Source organism: Pollachius pollachius, assembly GCF_949987615.1.
Source record: "Pollachius pollachius genome assembly, chromosome: 2".
NCBI lineage: Eukaryota > Metazoa > Chordata > Actinopteri > Gadiformes > Gadidae > Pollachius > Pollachius pollachius.
In genome coordinates this window covers 44075783-44095954 of record NC_136935.1, presented here as the reverse complement: position 1 = coordinate 44095954, position 20172 = coordinate 44075783, and the positions used below count along the sequence as shown (strand labels likewise).

General features: G+C 44.7%; 1 long non-coding RNA gene across 1 annotated transcript; it reads left to right on the top strand.

Moving 5' to 3' along the window:
• Positions 1–6822: 6822 nt before the first annotated feature.
• LOC307070303 lies at positions 6823–19880 on the top strand. The gene is made up of 5 exons (XR_013811548.1): positions 6823–6921; positions 7049–7357; positions 7634–7693; positions 7781–7831; positions 19342–19880. It is a non-coding gene; the product is annotated as an uncharacterized lncRNA (long non-coding RNA).
• The last annotated feature ends 292 nt before the right edge of the window (positions 19881–20172 follow it).

Here is a 20172-nt window from a genome sequence, read left to right as displayed (position 1 = left end):
TGGCGCCACTGGAGTAGTGACGAGGTGATTTCGATTGCGGCGCAGGACTCCTCTGGGAGTGTCTATGACGTATGACCTTGGTGCTTCCGCCTGTCTTATCACTGTCCCCTTCTCCTTCGTATCCTTTACCCAGACATGGTCGCCTGGTGTCAGACTTGGGAGATGTTGAGCTCTGTGTCTTTTGTTAAAGTTCCAACTCAATCTCTGTCGCTTCTTCTGCTCCTCCTTTTTGAGTTTGGTTATGTCAGTCCAGCCAGGGTTCAGAGAGGACAGAGTGACCGGAACTGTTGTTCTGAGCTGCCGGCCCATTAACAGCTGTGCTGGACTGTATCCATTGGCGAGTGGGGTGGCTCTGTAAGCCATGAGGGCTAAATAAGGGTCTTTTTCCTTCTGGAGGAGGTCTTTAACTGTACGCACAGCGCATTCCGCCTCTCCATTGCTCTGAGCGTATCTGGGGCTGGACGTTGTGTGTGTGAACCCCCACTGTGTAGCGAACCTAGCGAAGTATTCAGACGCAAACTGGGGACCATTGTCTGTCCTGACTTCAGACGGTATGCCATGCCTGGCGAAGATGGACTTGCAATGTTCCACTACTGCTACTGAGGTTGTTGATGTCAGTTTAGCTACTTCAATGAAACAGGAAAAATAATCTACCACCAATAGGTACTGATTATCATTCCACTGAAACAAGTCAGCACCCACCTTTGCCCATGGTCTGTCAGGAAACTTTGTAGGAAGCAGTGGCTCTCTGGGGTTGACTCTTTCCTTTGCACATGTGTCACAGCCCTCGACCACTTTCTGAAGCTGTGTACACAGTCCCGGCCAGCAGACAGATTGTTTGGCTCTTTCACGACACTTTACTATGCCTTGGTGTCCTGCGTGCAGTTTCTTAAGTATGTCTGTCTGTAGTGGCTTGGGAATAACTAGCCTACTTCCTTTTAGTAGTAAGCCGTTCTCCACTGATAGTTCCTCCTGGACCTGAGTGTATGGTAGGTAAGCTTTGTCTATTGTGGATTTGTCTGGCCAGCCCTCATTACAGTACGCTTTCACTTGGCTTAGTATTTCATCACGTTCTTGGTGTTCCCTTATTTCTTGTAGCCTCTTTTCCGTAGCCGGGAGGGTTGACATGACCATGTTGACATACAGGTTGACTTCTTTCTCCTGCTCCGGCTGCCCCCTGTCCCTCAACGGCGCCCTTGACAGCACATCTGCCATGGCCAACTTCTTGCCGGCCGCACTCTGAGTCTTTGAATGCGTGGGGGGAGCTCATCCAGGCTCTTTGAACCCAGTAACAGAACCAGAGGCTTGTGGTCTGTTTCCACATGGAACCTGATGCCCACCAGAAAGTCTGAGAAACGCTCGCACGCCCATGTGATCTCTAAGGCCTCTTTCTCAATCTGGGCGTACCTTTTCTCAGTGTCCGTGAGTGATCTTGAGCTATATGCGACTGGCTTGAGGTGGCCCTCCTCCTGTCTCTGGAGTAGCACAGCTCCTAGGCCAAACGATGACGCGTCAGCTGAGACGACCGTCTCTACCTTTGCGTTGTAGAGCGCCAGCCCTGGTGGTGAGCTCAGCTCCTCTTTGATGTTATTGAATGCTCTTTGTTGATCATGCCCCCACTGAAACATGTTTTGCTTCTTCAACAGGTCCCGGAGTGGCTGTGTCTTCTCTGCTAGATGGGGTAAGTACTTCTCCAGGTGATTCACCATTCCGAGGAATCGTCTCACTCCGCTCACATCGTCCGGCTCCTCCATGTCTGTCACTGCTCTCACTTTGTTAGGATCTGCTCTGACGCCGACTGCATCTATGATCTGTCCGAGAAATTTAAGTTGGCTTTTTGAGAATTCACATTTCTCACCTCTCAGTGTGACGCCTGCCTCCTGCAGTCTTCCCAACACCACCAACAGTCGTGTGTCGTGCTGGGCCTGTGTGTCTCCGTACACAAGCACGTCGTCCATCTGGCACAGGACGCCGTCAAGTCCCTCCAGTATCTGGGACATTCTTTTCTGATAATGTTCAGGTGCAGAGGATATGCCAAAGCAGAGGCGATTAAAGCAAAACCTCCCGAAGGGAGTGAGGAATGTTGTGAGGAGGGCGGACTCCTTGGCAAGGGGAATTTGCCAAAACCCTGAGTTAGCATCGATTTTTGAAAATACTTTGGCGCCCTCTAGCTGTCCAAGTGTGTGTTCGACTGACGGGAGCATGTGTCTCTCTCTCTTGACGGACTCATTCAATTTCGTCAGATCAACGCAGATGCGCACCTCATCCTTGCCTGGCTTCGGCACAGTGACCATTCCGGCGCACCAGTCTGTGGGTTGTTCAACCCTTGATATCACCCCTATCGCTTCCATACGTGAGAGTTCCATCTTCACCTTAGACATGAGAGGCAGCGGGATTCGACGTGGGGTTGATATGGAGAATGGTTTGGCGTCTGTTTTAAGCTCTATCTTGTATTCCCCCTCCATCTTGCCTAGCCCTTTGAACAGTTTGGGGAACTGCTCCTTGACTCTCTCGACTGAATCCAGTGCCACTGTGTCTACTCTAGCCACTAGTCCAAGTGCCTGAATAGCTGGACGTCCCAGCAGGTTAAACTTCAGACCTGGGACTACATACACTTCCTGTGTAGTGTTTTTACTGTCCATCCCTATGGTAGCCGTGAATTTTCCCCTCACCGTGATGGGCGTCTGACCTGGACCTTGCAGCACTTTCTTTGCGCTCTCTAGCTCTGGAAACTGCCCCTTCTTAAAATCATCTTCAGATAACACTGTCACATCAGCCCCCGTATCTATCTTGAATACTGCTGTGTGCTCATTCACATTAAGGTTGATCAGCCAGGGTTCACCCTCTGAGCTGACTGTGCCTAGGAAAGCGATTCCCTCCTCATCTGACTCAGCTGTATTTACTTCGTTGAGAACCCCTGATCTGCACACCTTTGCATAGTGACCTTTTTTCTGGCACTGGTTACATGCTACATCTCTAGCTGGGCACTGATTTTTGCTGTGTGCTGGCGTTCTACCACACCACATGCACCGCGTCTGGTTACCTGGCTGTGTGTGATAACTGCTTCTGTCATTTGTTCTAACCTGCATTTTCTGCTGTCTCCCTCTGCCTATGTCAAACTTGTTTTTTGTTTGAACACTGTCCACGTCCGTGGTCTCTGCCTTGAAGTTACTCTTCAACAGGTCCTGTTGCTTTTTCACTCTGTCGCTCTGACACGCGCGCGTCACCGCCCTCTCAAGCGTCAGCTCTGAGTCCAACTGAAGTTTCTCCGACAGATTTTTATCGCGCAAGCCCACAACCAGTCTGTCCTGAATCATTTCGTCATGCAGCTGCACATAGCCGCAGTGCTCTGACAAGCAGTGGAGTGAAGTGATAAAACTGTCCACCGTCTCCCCCTGTTCCTGCTGTCTCTGGTTGAATTTGGCACGCTCAAAAATAACATTTCTCCTCACCACGAAATGTCCCTCTAGCTACTGCTTCACAGTGATGTATTCGCTTGCTTCTTTCCCCGTCATACGAAGTGAAGTGACAATGTCTTCCGCGTCATCCCCCTTAGTATAGATTAAAGTGTTCACCTGGTTCTCATCCGACTGTAGCTCCAGACCCGATGCAATCCGAAACCTCTCAAACCTCCGAATCCACTTGGGCCACTCTTCTGGCTTTGTGAAGTCGAACTTGGGTGGCGGGAGGATCTGGAATCGCTCCATCTTAGCTTCCCAACCGCCGCAACCGTTAGCTATGCTGAAAACTTAAAAACTCAAAACTGACTAAAACGGACGTGAGTTCTCTCCAGTTAGTTTGGCCAAACCAAATCTCATGTTCACCCGAATTGAGTAACTGAAGTCTTCTGACACTATGTAGAGTTAGGTAGTTGTAACTCGGAAATAAGTGGAGAGAGAGGCTTCCCGCGCGTACTCCTGAAGCACGACTTTATTCAAGTGCCTGTTTACAACCTCCCCCGCCTAACCACTAGGGGGAGACATCACATCCCGTGTCCTATAAATCCATTAACACTACAAAGACGATCGCCAAAGTCCGGTGGCAGTGGCCTATAGCTCTCTGGCAAAAAAAACTGTGGGGTTGAGAAGCTCGACTGCCCACTCGGGTAAGGCACCCTCCGGGCCTTGAAGCGACAGCTCTGCACGAACGCCCCAACACAGCCTCCAACTCAGAGCAAAAAGAGCGTCCGCTGGGTCCAATTCAGGTCGGATCATTCTGTCACGGTTAGCGGGTGGCAGGCAGGCAGGTAGGACCCAATAGCAGACAGTTCAGGTAAAGGGTATTTACAGGTGAGACCTTCAGACCCTCCAGACCTTGTTCCATTGTTATTCAACAGCTCAGAGGATCAGACAGACATCCCTCTGTAGTCAATGACATCAGGCTATCTCTCAGTTCACTTAGATACAAGTATAAGTAAGGTTAACTTAAAGCATGAATTATACAAGAATATGAGGTAATATATTTACAGTTGATATTACCGGGCTTTCCTTGGTCAATAAGTGCTTGCCTTCTGAGGGACAATAACAAGAGTTCCTCATTCACGTGTTACAAAAGATATACCCCCACCCCCCTCATTTACGTATAAGTGGCCCCTCAAACACGGCTGGCTCACGTCACGGTGAGAGGAAACGCCCTCCTATGGTTTCTCGTCTGGTTTCAGAATATATATTCTGTAGGCTCCAAATTAGAGTTAAGGTAACCATAACCTGATTAAAATCAGACACTACCAGCTTTAGGATTATGACTGTATACAGGGTGCGATTTGTGAAAAAAACAGAGGGGGGGATAATTTTGAGAAACATTTTAAAATGTTTCAAAATGAAGACGGACCCTGTGTATTTTGGTTGTTAATTATTACGATGTAATGGTGAAAATACTTTCGGTGGGGGGGATCATTTTTATCCCCACCGAGGATAAAAATAATTCAGCAGAGGGTAGGACGTGTAAACCAGAGGGGGGGATAATCCCCACCATCCCCACCGGCAAATCACACCCTGACTGTATATGCCACAGACAAATAAAGTGGTTTTAACTATTACAAATACATATTTTACTGTTTAAATTAATATTGCTTTCACAGGGCTCATCTCTTAAACCCATGTGGTAAGTCATGGTGATTTAAGATCTAGTTTAATAAACAAGGCGATGAATGGATTTTAATGAAAGACCTCACTTTGTATAACTAATGAATAAAATGTAACTTCATGCAACTAATGTTTAATATGTAACCCTTCTGTACTAAAGCTTGATTACTGTATGGAACATATCGTATTGCCATCGTGGGCGTGAACGTCAAGAGCCCGTAGTTAGAGCATTGTGATTGGCCAAGGACATCTTGGGGGAGGCCACACAATTAGGATATAAGGCGGAGCTCCGAGACTGTTCGCGAGTCCTTTTGCAAACCAACACAGGTGATCTTGTTACTATCTGTGTATAAGTGTAAGACCGAGCATAAGACCGTGGGTATTATCCATGACAATTCATAGGATGCATTCTGATTCTCATTGAACATAGCAAAACATTAACAAAATGAACAGAAATAGGAATACCGAAATTAAAATTACATTGTCATTTTTTTTATAGACAGCCCTACATAAAGCTTAAACAGAGGGGGGGACAAAAAATACAACTGAGTGAGTGGGCTAATTTCCCATGAGACGCATTGCATTCCCATGATATGCCATTGAGGTGGTGCGAAATGCCTAAATGGCGTGTATGCCGAATCTATTGTGTCTTTATGTATGGATTCAGAGTATGCATTTGAACCTCCAGCAATTTCTAGGTTTCCTCTTCTTTTTCAGGGCATGGTTCTTGGACCCTGATGATTGCGATGTACAAGGCGGTGGTGGCATTAATGTTTGTTTGCCTGTTCACCTTCCTGCTGTGGCTGATCGCTAGGCACATGAGGAATCCCGCCAGGCACCGCAAACATGATCATTGTCCGTTACCTAAGAATTGAGTAGTGCATACTCGTGGCCCTGTGAAACGGTGATATCTCTGTGCTGTTGTCTTTTTTATTTGTCGGTAGTAATCGAGCGACAGTAAGCTGACCGGAGTATGAGAATGTGAACCCTGTTGGACCTCTTTGGCTGGAGTCCAAGTGTGTACGTTCTGGTCGTACGAAAAGAGACCCGCCACCATCAGCGCCAAACACTGTCCCCCCAAAACCACGGCGTCCGACGGTCAGCGCCTGCATCACCATAGACCTCAATGAACACGCCGATGTGGCTGATTCCAGACAGACGTGTCACTACCAAAGCCTGAACTTCAACCTGAACGACGAGAGGGTACATAACACAATGCGTTAAAAAATGAAAAATAGTTACAATCCCCTCTTTATTTCTTGTAAAATCTGTATGTCATAAAAGATAGGCCTCTGCAATGGAAGGCACATTATTTTTTTCCTGGACACTTTTCTGACTAATTGACAGATGTTGCATTTTTGGATGGTAACCACGAAAGTGGTTTGATCCAAATAATGACCCTGGTTTGTAATGTTACTGGGCGCTTGGGCTGGGCTACGATTTCAATAAGTGTGATTAAAATTGTATATTGCACCTGCCTGACTTACATGTATGCCTAGCACTAATCACTTGTAGAATAAAGCGCCCATAACCTTTTTCCTGAGTTTGTTTCTATGAATTACATGTACATTAAATCTATGTATATATATTGAAGACATCTCTTTTAATTTCTAACATGCTCAAATGAACCATGTCAGGAAGTTGCATCAACAAAATTTCAGAAAAAGTTAATAATATAGCTCAGAAGTGCTAAGTGCGACCAGAAAGGGGAAGCTAACCGAGAGAAGAAGAAGCAGCACTTCAACACGGCGCCATTAAAGCCGCGGAGGGTTGTGGGGAGCAGAGTGGTGTCTCAGGAACATGAAGGCCATGGTCCCTTTCCTCTTTTTCCTCAGTGGTAAGGTTCACTCACTGTCTATATCCAGTTTATATCCACCTTGATTCTGCCATCTTCAGGTTTTGTTGTTGTTGTTGTACATCATCAAGTGGTTGTTATAACAGAGAACACGTTTGATTTTTGATAGGCTGTTGCATGACTTGGACGGAGGTCCTGACTGTGAATGGAGTGGTCGGGGAAACAGTCAGATTCGAATGCAATCACACATTTGCGGGTAACAACATCAAATACTTCTGTAAGGGAGAATGTAGTGACAAGGACGTTCTCATAAGCAGTGAGACGGGAGGATCGGATAAGTACTCTATCGAAGACAAGGGAAACACATTCATCACAACTATTAGGGATCTGCGCCTGGAAGACACTGGGACTTATTGGTGTGGGATAGAAAGGTTTGGTCCCGACACATATGTGGAAGTGCATCTCAAGGTGAACGATGGTGAGAGAATCCCTTTTCTATGTTTTACCAGTATTTCATTTTTTTTTTGACCGCTCAACATAGGCCTACTTCCTCTTTGAGAGGACTGGTTTAGTTACCCTTTTTTTTTGTCGGAAAGTAGAATCAGACTGCAAACTTTTGACTTGCAATTTATAGGTTAAATTATCTAATAAAGTTGTATCTAATCCAACCAAATTAGTGCTCGGTTTGTTAACCACATCTAACGTAATTCCATTTAACGACCTGCTTCTTCCTTTCAAACCATTATTATTAAAGTTGGGACGAGTGATGTTCATGCTGTCGAAGAAGCTATTACAACAGGGTTTAAACCAACAGGTAAATATAGGAAGCATAATCAAAAAAATGTAATGGCACTGTGCAGGATAGTAAATGTAATCTTTATTTTGTTCTTACTTTCTTTAGCGCGGCCAACAGACTTCGAAAATGAAAGCTCACGAGGAGAAAGTATTTCTGGTAATCCGTCTCTTAAATTTGTGTGTGTGTGCGTGTTTTTGTGTGTTTGTGTGTGTGCGCGCGTGTGTGTGTGTGTGTTTGGTTTGTTTTTGGAGCACAATCACGTTTATCAGAAACAGCTATCAGACTTTAAAGGGACACTTCACCCATTTGCATTAAGCTTTGTATCGTTAGAAACCCAGTCATATATTCGAATGCTCTTGCAACATTCCCCCATTTCCCCCTGAGACGGGAGAGATCGTATCCACCTCTAACACTGCTTTAAATGACATAATTATTTAAAGCAGGAAGGGTAAGAGGGGGGCGGGACCCACTTGGCTCAGAGCCAGATTAGGGCCCGTGGGTGGGACTTAGGGGTGTATGGTATAAACGGTATAGAGAGTACATCGGTGTGAATTTGCGTTACGGTATGGATTTTGACAATACCGTGTGACCGGTGTGAATGGTACAATGATGTAGTACACTCAAAAAAATGATTCAAGCCCTTCTTAGATGTGACAAATTAATATTCAATTTGTCTAATGAAATATACAGTGGGGCAAAAAAGTATTTAGTCGGCCACCAATTGTGCAAGTTGTCCCACTTAAAAAGACGAGAGAGGCCTGTAATTTTCATCATAGGTAAACCTCAGCTATGATAGACAAAATGAAAAAAAAAATCCAGAAAATCACATTATCTGATTTTTTAAGAATTTATTTGCAAATTATGGTGGAAAATAAGTATTTGGTCACCTACAAACCAACAAGATTTCTGGCTGTCACAGACCTGTAACTTCTTCTTCTTTAAGAGGCTGTTTACCTGTGTTAATGGCACCTGTTTGAACTCCTTATCAGTATAAAAGACACCTGTCCACAACCTCAAACAGTCACACTCCAAACTCCACTATGGCCAGTGTTGGGAAAGTTCACTTTCTACGTTAACTAGTTCAAAGTTCACTTCACAAATTTTAAAATGAACTAGTTCATTTAAACGTTCATAATTCAAAATTTTGAACTAAGTTCACAGTTTCCAAAAATGAACTAGTTCATAGTTCTTTTTTTCAATATGTTGCTGTGAGCTATTGGTTTTTTCTGGTATTTTGAACATTGAACTTTGTGGTTTGTCTAGGATGAAATAGAGTGGTTGAATCAAGTATCACAGCGAAATACAGTTTCTATCGTGTTTTATTGCACATTTAGCGCATTTTGTAAATCCCATTGATTTCTGTTGGAATACTCATTGCTTGTTGGCCGGAAACGGAAAGGGGGGGTGTTCACGTTTGGTTGTAGTCTTTTCGCTCGGTTCTAGCCCTACTGATGAGACGGAGAACCGAGCGAAAAGACTACAAACAAACATGAACAGCCCCCCTTTCCGTTTCCGGCCAACAAGCAATGATTCTATGAGGTATTCTAGTCCGCTGAGCTATGAGCCAGAGAGCTAACGTTATGGATTGTACATACTTATAATTCGAAATTCGTCTCAGCCTTTATACCACAGATAGTCTAGGGTCTATAGCATATAACCTCGTTGTCTGATTACAGTTTAATTCATTTTCAACAATTTAACAGCTCTCGTTTTGAAGAATAATCACTGTGCAATGGGAATCGCGCCGGTCTATACTTTCAAAATAAGGTATACATATTTATAATTTGAAATTCGTCCCAGCCTTTATACGACAGATACTATAGGGTCCATAGCATATAACGTAATTAACGTTAATGTAACAGTAAGCTGGCAACACCGCAACTGCAAATTAAGCGAAGGCTACGATGAGGATGACATATTCTATACTGACACTGTCACTGTGGAAAATGAGGCCACTTCAACATTGGAAGTTAGTGTGAACACAATAAATGCAGACAAGTGGATTGCGCCACTTACAGTGAATGGCACAGAGATTCACATGAAACTTGACACAGGAGCTATGGCAAATCTCATCACATTGAAAGACTTCAAAGCTCTGCACCACAAGCTGGTCATAAAAAACACAAAAGTGGGATTGAGAGCTTACAATGGGCAAATGATTGAAACACAGGGTGTCTGCAGGTTACAAGTCCAGAATAAGCACATCAAGAGAAATCTACCGTTTGTGATAGTGCCAAAAGGGAAGGACTCCCTACTGGGAGATCAAACTTGTGAGGAAATGGGACTTGTTAAGCGTGTTCTAAACATTGCCAAGACAGAGGGAAAAGTACAGTCACCGCAGCTGAAAAACACCACATTACAAGCAGAAAGCTGGGAAGCGCAGTATCCAAACATTTTTGATGGCATAGGGGTGCTGCCGTTCACATACAGCATTATCTAAAGGATAATGATAGACCTGTGGTGCATGCTCCACGTTGAATTCCGGTTCCACTGAGACAAGATTTTCGCAAAGAACTGGACAGAATGGTGTCATTAAATGTCAATCAACCCACCAAGGGAGCCACGGAGTGGGTGAACTCAATGGTCTGCGTAAGAAAGCTAATGGTGCTCTCAGAATATGCATGGACCCAAAATACCTCAATGAAAACATCCTCAGAGAACAATATCAAATTCCCAAGAGGGAAGAGATCCTGAGTGAGATGGCTGGGGCACAGTGGTTCACAAAGCTCGACGTGTCACATGGATTTTGGCAGTTGCAAATTGAAAGTGCAAGCACAGACCTATGCACCTATAACACGCCATTTGGGCGCTACAGTTATCAGAGACTCCCCCTTGGTATTTCCTCAGCACCAGAAAATTTTCACTGTGCAATGGACAATGTGTTTGAAGGACTGGAGGGGGGCAGGGTTTATGTTGATGATGTCATAATATGGGCGGAGACCCCAGGACAGCTCAACAGCAGAATGCACAGTGCGCTTCAGAGAGTCCACAAGTACGGGCTCAGATTGAACAAGGAGAAATGTCAGTTCAGCACACAAGGAGTCACATTTCTTGGGGATGGACTGACACCGGCAGGAGTACAGCCGGACATGAACAAAATCAAAGCAGTGACGGACATGCCCCAGCCAACGGACAAGAAGGCGGTACAAAGAACATTAGGGATGGTGAACTACATGGGAAGATTCGTGCCTAATCTGGCCGCAAAGACTGTTGCTCTCTGCCAGCTCCTGCAGTCAAACACAGAGTGGTCCTGGCACCAAACACATGACAAAGAGTGGAAAGAAATCAAGGACATTTTAATCACAGAGCCAGTGTTGGTGTTTTTTGATCCGAGTAAGAAGACGCGAATCTCCACGGACGCCTCAAAAGATGGACTGGGGGCCGTCTTGCTGCAGGATCATGATGGAGATTGGAAACCAGTGGCTTATGCTGCACGATCCATGACAGAAACAGAACAAAGATATGCGCAGATAGAAAAAGAGTGTCTGGGGATCGTCTTTGGCTGTGACAAGTTCCACTCTTATGTCTTTGGCTTGCCACACATTGAACTTGAGATGATCACAAGCCACTCATATCTATCAGCAAAAAGCATTTGAATGAGATGACACCACGCATCTAGCGCATGATGATGCGTCTACAGAAGTATACCTATGAACTGTCATACAAGCCAGGAAAATACCTGGTAGTGACTGATGCTCTGTCAAGGGCCAATCCAGCATAAGGACTGAACACAGACGGCACAGAGGAATATGAAGCCATACGAGGCCATGTGGATGCTGTGGTGGAGGCTCTACCTGTGAGCTCTACCCTGAAAGAAAAAATAGCAATGGAGACTGCAGTTGACCGCCAGCTGCAGAAAGTGATATGGCACATGCGAAATGAGTGGCCAAAGCAAGCGTGCCAGCAGTACTACTCATTCCAGGATGTATTGGTGGTAGCTGGTGGCCTGCTGCTTAAATGGTTTTCAAGTCTGGTGATCAAATAGTCATCCCGACAAAGCTGCGGAAGAAGGTCCTCCAAATACTGCATAAATTGCACTTGGGCATAGAGAAAACAAGGAGACTAGCCAGACAGACTGTTTACTGGCCAGGCATGAATCGTGACATAGCAGAGATGATCAATGACTGTGCCACTTGCCTTACTTACCGTAACAGACAGCAAAGAGAACCGCTGCTCACAGACATGAGGGCGGAGCACCCCTGGGAAAAAATTGGGAGACCTGTTCCACTTCAGAGGGAGAGAGTATCTACTGATGATCGACTACTACTCCAACTATCCTGAGATGGCTCTGCTCACGACCACAACAGCAATGGGAGTAGTTCAGCATATGAAGTCCAGCTTTGCACGACATGGCATTCCAGGAACTGTCGTCTCGGACAATGGGCCTCAGTATGCCAGTCAGGAGTTCAAGCAGTTTGCCAGAAAGTATGGATTTGAACACGTCACAGTAAGCCCACACTTCCCACAGGCAAATGGCAAGGCTGAGAAGGGTGTTCAAATAGTGAAAAGTCTTCTGATAAAGGCAACAGAGAATGGTGAGGATCCTTATTTAGCTCTGCTCACTTATAGAGCAGCACCTCTGGTGTGCGGGAAGTCTCCGGCTGAACTGCTCATGGGCAGACGACTACAGACACAGATCACAACAGTGAAGAAACAAGTCTCCACACCTGTGCTGGAGGCCATGAAAAAATGACAGAAAAAACAAAAGAGATACTTTGATCGCACAGCAAAAGCAATGCAACCTCTGCTGGCGGGCGACAGAGTCAGAGTTTTCAACACAGAAAGACAGGACTGGCAGCGCGCTGGAACAGTGCTAAATGAAGTGGCTCCGAGGTCCTACGCAGTCCAGACGGACACCGGGGCTGTGGTCAGACGAAACAGGTTGCAGCTACTCAAAACACAGGCCAGCAATGCAGTTCCTTCAATAGAGGAGCATACGGACAAACATGCACAGCAGGGAACAGTAACAGATAATCAGCCAGTGGTTTTAGAGGAGAATGCACCTGTCATGACGGAGCCAGAGGCAGCTCCAGAGAGACGGTCAGAGCGCATTCGAAAAGCCCCTTACAGACTTGATCAATAGCAGAAGGCTGTAAGCTCATTATTACACAGTTGAGCTATAATAAGTTTCTTGTTTTAAAGGAAATGATCAGTTAAAAGAGTCAACATCAGGTATGTGTTGAGACTTAGTTAATACCAGATAATGTGTAGCTTTATTGTTGAGTCATGTTCTCATGCTCAGGTTAGGCTAAAGTAATCGTGACACAGTCTGTTTGTTATGAGGCGGTGGTAAAGACCGTCCTCCTACGGTGTGCTAAGTACTCTGGCAACCTCTGGCACCAAATTATTATTTATTTACTTTATGTTTAAAGAGTGCACAGTGAATCTGTTTTTGTTTACTGTATAAGGGAGATGTAAGGATATCCTGCGAGACACTATTATGTTCCTAAGAGGTAGCTGGAGACTGTGACTTAACAAAATGTTTAAGAAAGTTAGTTGAATACTTACCAGCTAAGATGTCAGTCGCATATTATTACACTATGTTGTGAGTAATATGAGAAAAAAATATTTAAAATATTGTTGCAAGTGGCCTTTATGCATCGCCTTCACATGGTATTGCAAAGCTGTACATGTCTTATAGATACATAATTCAGTTTAATTTTTAATATATTGTTGCTTAAGGCACACTCATTAACGAGAAAATGTCAAACTGGCACTGCATGTTGAAAAGGTTGCTGACCCCTGAACTAGAGAGAGACATTCAAAAAACCAAAAGTTCCTCTGTAAAGGGCAGAGTCCTTATTTGCGAGGACTTGATAAATTCAACGCAAACCGGTAACCCTGTTGAAGAACTTAACCCTGGTGACTCTGACCGAAGACGGCCATCTGCAAACTATACCAAAATCCACCTCACAGGTGAGAAGGAAATGATTGAGTCATGTTTTCAAGAAATAATTACTCTCCCTAACATCACCACTTCTGAAGGTGATATCGCGGCTACAACACTCACGCCTATTGGCATGTGAATGTAGGCTTTTGCTGTATAATTCACTTTTGACTGGATGGTCCCTTATTGCCAGAGGGATATTTCCAGGTATGTAAAATTGTGTGTGTGTGTGTGTGTGTGTGTGTGTGTGTGCGTGCGTGTGTGTGTGTGTTGTGGTTTTTTGAGCACAATCACATTTATCGGAAACAGCTATCAGCCTTTTAAAGGTGTGACCAAACCCAGCCTCTAGCTTCGACGAGATAGTCGTTGCCTGTTTGTGTACCACATCTACGAGATTTTGCTATTCCATTTGACGACCTGCTTCTACGTGTGTAAGAGAAATAAAAATCCCAAGTCGTCCTGGATGTTTCATTCCAAGCTAGCAGTTGAGAGGATGTATTGAGATGAACTGTAATGGGGAGGCATTTTAAATATATCTCAAGAACGAATCACCCGCGGCGCTACCGTTGGCCCCGGTCGGGCCTGGGCCCACCCATTTTAGGTCCGGGCCCGCCCATTTTGACCGAGGCCTATAGTGAGTAGTGAGTGATTTTCATTCTAGCTGTTAATCCAATAAGCAGCCTGAGGAAAGCTTTGAGTAAAAGCTTCTCAGCCAATCAGCGGCTTCTACCCCACGTGGGCAGGCACGACTGCCTGCCCACAGGCTGCAATACGCACGTTGATTCTATTCTGGGCAAATCATCACCTGTACATCAAAACTCTGACCTACAGAAATTATGGAATGACATACTGGACAAGCAGATGATGGAGCTGAACACTCTTTACGGCTTTATGAGAGCCGCTGCTGCCTGCTTGCCATGGTCAGACACCGTTGGTGACAAGGCTTTCTTCCGGCCCGCCTGCGCGCACTTTTTCATTCCGGTGGAAGACGCAGAGCACACTGTGTTTGTGCAGCAGCTTAAAAGAAAGGCAAAGGCCAACAAGACCATGAACGAGAAGAAAGAAACACTCGTAGAAGTGCTCGACGCATGGCCCCGTGATATTTTCCCCAACATGAACAGCCTCCTCACATTACCCATGACGACATGTACTGTGGAGAGACTCTTTTCAGCTGTCAATCGGATAAAAACAGGCACCAGGGCTACAATGTTGACAGATAAACTGCACTCTTTGTCCCTGCTTTCATTTGAAAGGGAATTGACTAATTCACTGGAATATCAAGAAATTCTTGCTGTGTTCAGCACGAAACCCCGCCGTCTCCTACTGTAAGCCCCAAGTCCCATAAGCAAGTTTTAATTGAATTGTGTGCATTTGTGATTATTTATCAGTTTTGTGTATTTAACGTTCAAAAGAGATAAATGAAGTTAGGCGTAATGCCAAGGTGTATGTCTTTGTCCGCTTCAGCACTGAGCTGAGGACAGCAACATAAGAGCCACACAGGTAGGCTACTGAGTCGCTGTCCTCAGTGCCGCAGAAAAGCGCTGAAGCTGAGAAGAAGGGGAACCCGGTATTTATTGTTGGCTTATTTTAACTGGCCCATCCAGTTTTCTGGAGGCCCACCCACAATCAAAATCCTGGCGCCGCTAGTGGATCGAATAAACATCACAGGTTGTTAATAATAAGCCAGCTTGTAATAATTGACCTATAAGGACAGCCAGGGGATAGGGGATAGTATTGGATTACAGACCGCTGACCTGCTCATTTAGGAGTCGACCTTATTGTATTTGCCAGCATTGACATTTAAGCTAGACACAGGAGCAGAGTGCAATGTATTGCCGTACAAAGAATATGAGAGAGTAGTTAACAAGAAAGCACTGCTGAAATCCAATTGTAGGCTTGTTACCTATTCTGGCCACACGATGGAGCCAAAAGGCAAGGCAAAGCTGAAGTGCTACCACAAAGACAAGGAATATGAGCTTGAATTCCAAGTTGTTGATGGCAATTCACCTGCAATTATTGGCAGAGATGCATGCACAGAGCTAGGCCTGATCAAAAGAGTGTTCAAAATAGGAAATGAAGAAAATGACGACATCTTAGGTGAATATGAAGATTTATTCAAAGGCTTAGGATGTGTTCCAGGATTACACCATATCCAACTGGACAAAGACGTTCCACCAGTCATCCATGCACCGCGCAAAATACCTGTAGCATTGAAAAACAGAGTTAAAGAAGAATTAGACAGAATGGAAGACATTGGGGTCATTGAGAGACAAACAGAGCCCACTGACTGGGTAAATAGCATGGTGACTGTAGTCAAACCAAACAAACTCAGGATTTGTATTGACCCACAAGATCTCAACAAAGCGATACGCAGAGAGCATTATCCATTACGCACAGTTGAAGAGATAGTCGCAGAAATTCCAAATGTAATTCTCTGTACTGGATGCCAACCATGGCTTCTGGCAAGTGCAACTCGACGACGAAAGCTCCAAACTGTGTACCTTCAACACTCCGTATGGAAGGTATCGGTTCCTGAGATTACCTTTCGGCATCTCGTCCGCTCCAGAGGTGTTTCAAAAGTGCATCGCGCAGCGTCTAGAAGGCCTGGAGGGAGTCGTGAACATTGTTGATGACATTCTTGTTTGGGGAGAAAATAAGGAGCAGCATGACAAAAGACTGAGACAGCTGTTAGACAGAATCAGAAGCATCAAACTGAAGCTGAATCGAGCTAAGTGCAAGATCAGAATGACTGAAGTCAGCTATGTTGGACATGTCTTGTCAGCAGACGGATTGAAACCCGACCCAGAAAAGATCAGAGCGATACAGGACATGCCTGAACCAGAGGATAAAGCAGCTCTGATGAGGTTCCTGGGAATGCTGCAGTATCTGGCGAAATTCATACCGAATCTGGCAGAGGTGAGTGCACCTGTGAGAAAACTGCTAGAAAGTGACATAACATGGCATTGGGACTTTGAACAACAAGAGAGCTTCCGAAAGCTGAAGTCACTGGTGAGTAACACCCCAGTGTTGAGATACTTTGATGTCAGCAAAGACATTACGCTGTCAGTAGACGCAAGTTCTGAAGGATTAGGAGCAGTGATACTGCAAGAGGGACACCCCATAGCATTTGGATCGAGGTCGCTCACTGAGTGTCAGAAAAGATATGCTCAGATAGAGAAAGAGCTTTTCGCTATTGTCTTTGGCTGTGAGAAGTTCAACCAGTACCTTTATGGGAAATCTGTGCACGTTGAATCAGACCATAAGCCCTTAGAGACAGTGTTCAAAAAGTCACTACAGAAAGCCCCTCCTCGACTACAAAGAATGCTCATGAGACTGCAACCATATGACTTGCAAGTGAAATATAAACCTGGCAAAGAGTTGTATATAGCAGACACACTGAGCCGTGCCTTTCTCAAAGAGCACACAGAACCACTGTTGGAAGATGAATTACAAGTTCATGTTTTGTCATCTTACCTGCCAATCACACCCGAAAAGCTGAATGCCTTCAAGACAGCAACAGCAGCAGATGAGGAGATGCAACTGGTGATGAAATGCGTTCAGACAGGATGGCCTGCAGAAATCAGACATGTTCCACCAGAGGCCAGGAAGTATTGGACTTTCAGAGAAGAGCTCACATGCTCTGATGGCCTACTCTTCAAACGCTCAAGAATTGTCGTACCGCACAGCTTGAGGACAGACATGATGGAGAGAGTTCATGAGTCTCACCTAGGCATCGTGAAGTGCAAAGAAAGAGCCAGAGATGTCATGTACTGGCCAGGAATGGCAAAAGAGATTGAGGATGTTGTTATGAAGTGTACAGTCTGCGATAAGTTCAAACGCAATAACACCAAAGAACCACTCATCAGCCATGAAATACCAGACAGGGCATGGGCAAAAGTTGGCGTTGATCTGTTTCACTACAATCAAGGTGATTATCTGATGTGTGTGGATTACTTCTCCAAGTTCCCAGAGATCGCCAAGCTCACACAGACCACTAGTGGACATGTAGTGACAGCGCTCAAGTCAATCTTTGCAAGACATGGAATTCCGGATGAAGTCGTGTCGGACAATGGTCCACAATTCTCAAGTGCAGAATTCAGAACATTCACACAGAACTGGGAATTCATACACACTACGTCCAGTCCAGGATTTCCACAGTCTAATGGACAGAGTGAAAGAGCAATTCAGACAGTGAAAAATCTGTTAAAGAAAGCTGCAGAAAGCCAGAACGAACCATACATTGCTTTGATGGAGTACAGAAATGCACCACTAGATGGCGTTAAGCTGTCTCCTGCTCAGTTGTTAATGGGACGTAGACTGAAAACAAAATTGCCTACATCAAAACAGCTCCTGAAACCACAAATACACAAGAACGCACACAAGAACATCAAAGACAGGTAGCTAAAACAGAAACACTACTTTGATCGTGGAGCAAAACATCTACCAACTCTTGAGGAAGGAGAAAAGATCGGAGTAAAAGTGAAAGACAACTGGCAACCAGCAACTGTGTTGAAAAGTCATGATACGCCAAGATCCTTCCTCATCAAAACACCTGATGGAAATACAGTGGGGCAAAAAAGTATTTAGTCAGTCACCAATTGTGCAAGTTCTCCCACTTAAAAAGACGAGAGAGGCCTGTAATTTTCATCATAGGTAAACCTCAGCTATGAGAGACAAAATGAAAAAAAAAATCCAGAAAATCACATTGTCTGATTTTTTAAGAATTTATTTGCAAATTATGGTGGAAAATAAGTATTTGGTCACCTACAAACCAGCAAGATTTCTGGCTGTCACAGACCTGTAACTTCTTCTTTAAGAGGCTCCTCTGTCCTCCACTTGTTACCTGTATTAATGGCACCTGTTTGAACTCCTTATCAGTATAAAAGACACCTGTCCACAACCTCAAACAGTCACACTCCAAACTCCACTATGACCAAGACCAAAGAGCTGTCAAAGGACACCAGAAACACAATTGTAGACCTGCACCAGGCTGGGAAGTCTGAATCTGCAATAGGCAAGCAGCTTGGTGTGAAGAAATCAACTGTGGGAGCAATTATTAGGAAATGGAATACATACAAGACCACTGATAATCTCCCTCGATCTGGGGCTCCACACAAGATCTCACCCTGTGGGGTCAAAATGATCACAAGAACGGTGAACAAAAATCCCAGAACCACACGGGGGGACCTAGTGAATGACCTCCAGAGAGCTGGGACCAAAGTAACAAAGGCTACCATCACTAACACACTACGCCGCCAGGGGCTCAAATCCTGCAGTGCCAGACGTGTCCCCCTGCTAAAGCCAGTGCATGTCCGGGCCCGTTGGAAGTTTGCTAGAGAGCATTTGGATGATCCAGTCTCCAGATCTCAACCCCATAGAAAATCTTTGGAGGGAGTTGAAAGTCCGTGTGGCCCAAAAACATCACTGCTCTAGACGAGATCTGCATGGAGGAATGGGCCAAAATACCAGCAGCAGTGTGTGAAAACCTTGTAAAGACTTACAGAAAACGTTTGACCTCTGTCATTGCCAACAAAGGGCATGTAACAAAGTATTGAGATGACCTTTTGTTATTGACCAAATACTTATTTTCCACCATAATTTGCAAATAAATTCTTTAAAAATCAGACAATGTGATTTTCTAGATTTTATTTTTCATTTTGTCTCTCATAGCTGAGGTATATCTATGGTGAAAATTACAGGCCTCTCTCATCTTTTTAAGTGGGAGAACTTGCACAATTGGAGGCTGACTAAATACTTTTTTGCCCCACTGTACCTACAGCAGAAACCGTCGACACCTGCTGAAAACCAGAGAAAAGACTTTCACAACACACAGTCCTCCACAACTGGAAGACTACGATCCAGGAGAAAGACAACCTGCAGAAAGTGACGCATCATTCCAGACACCAGCGTCATCACCTGTGAAAACATCTGCAACACCTACCGTGAATGAAGGAGTGGTGAAGAGCTCACGAGTCGGCAGAGAGATCAAACCACCGTCTCGTTACTCTCCATGAACTTGAGTATTGAAAGAAAGAAAAAAAGAAAAAGTTTGTGCTATTTTCTGTTTCTATATAAGGCATTGTTTAAGTTGTGAATTTTAAGTAATAGAAATACTGCCAAGGAACATTTAGTTTGTAAGGTTAAACTATGAAGTAAGAGTTTTATTTAGTATAAGAAATGATATGTTTTAATTTGCAAAGACAACTCAGGAATTTAACAGAAGTTACTACAGGATAGAACTGTTGAGAGAATATCTATCTTAAGGAGAGAGATGTGATGTATTGTACATTAGTTGTAGTTCACCTCCTTACCTCCACCTTCCGGTTTCAACTGACACCTCCCGTGTCAGTTGAAACCTAAGTCAAGTACAGTTGTACTAGTGAATCTGTGTTGTGTTGAAGACTACCAGTAAACAGACAGTCATGCTACATCGGTCTCCATGATTTATTAATATTACAGTATGCAAGGCGAAGGAAGGCGGTTGCATGCAGGTTTTTTCGTTTTGTTTTATTAGTTCTGAGTTAGGTCTGGTACGGTTTTGCGTCAACTGGGTCGTTGGGAGTGGTGCGGCGGTTTTGAGCATTCGTTGTGGAGTGAGTCTGGACGTCGG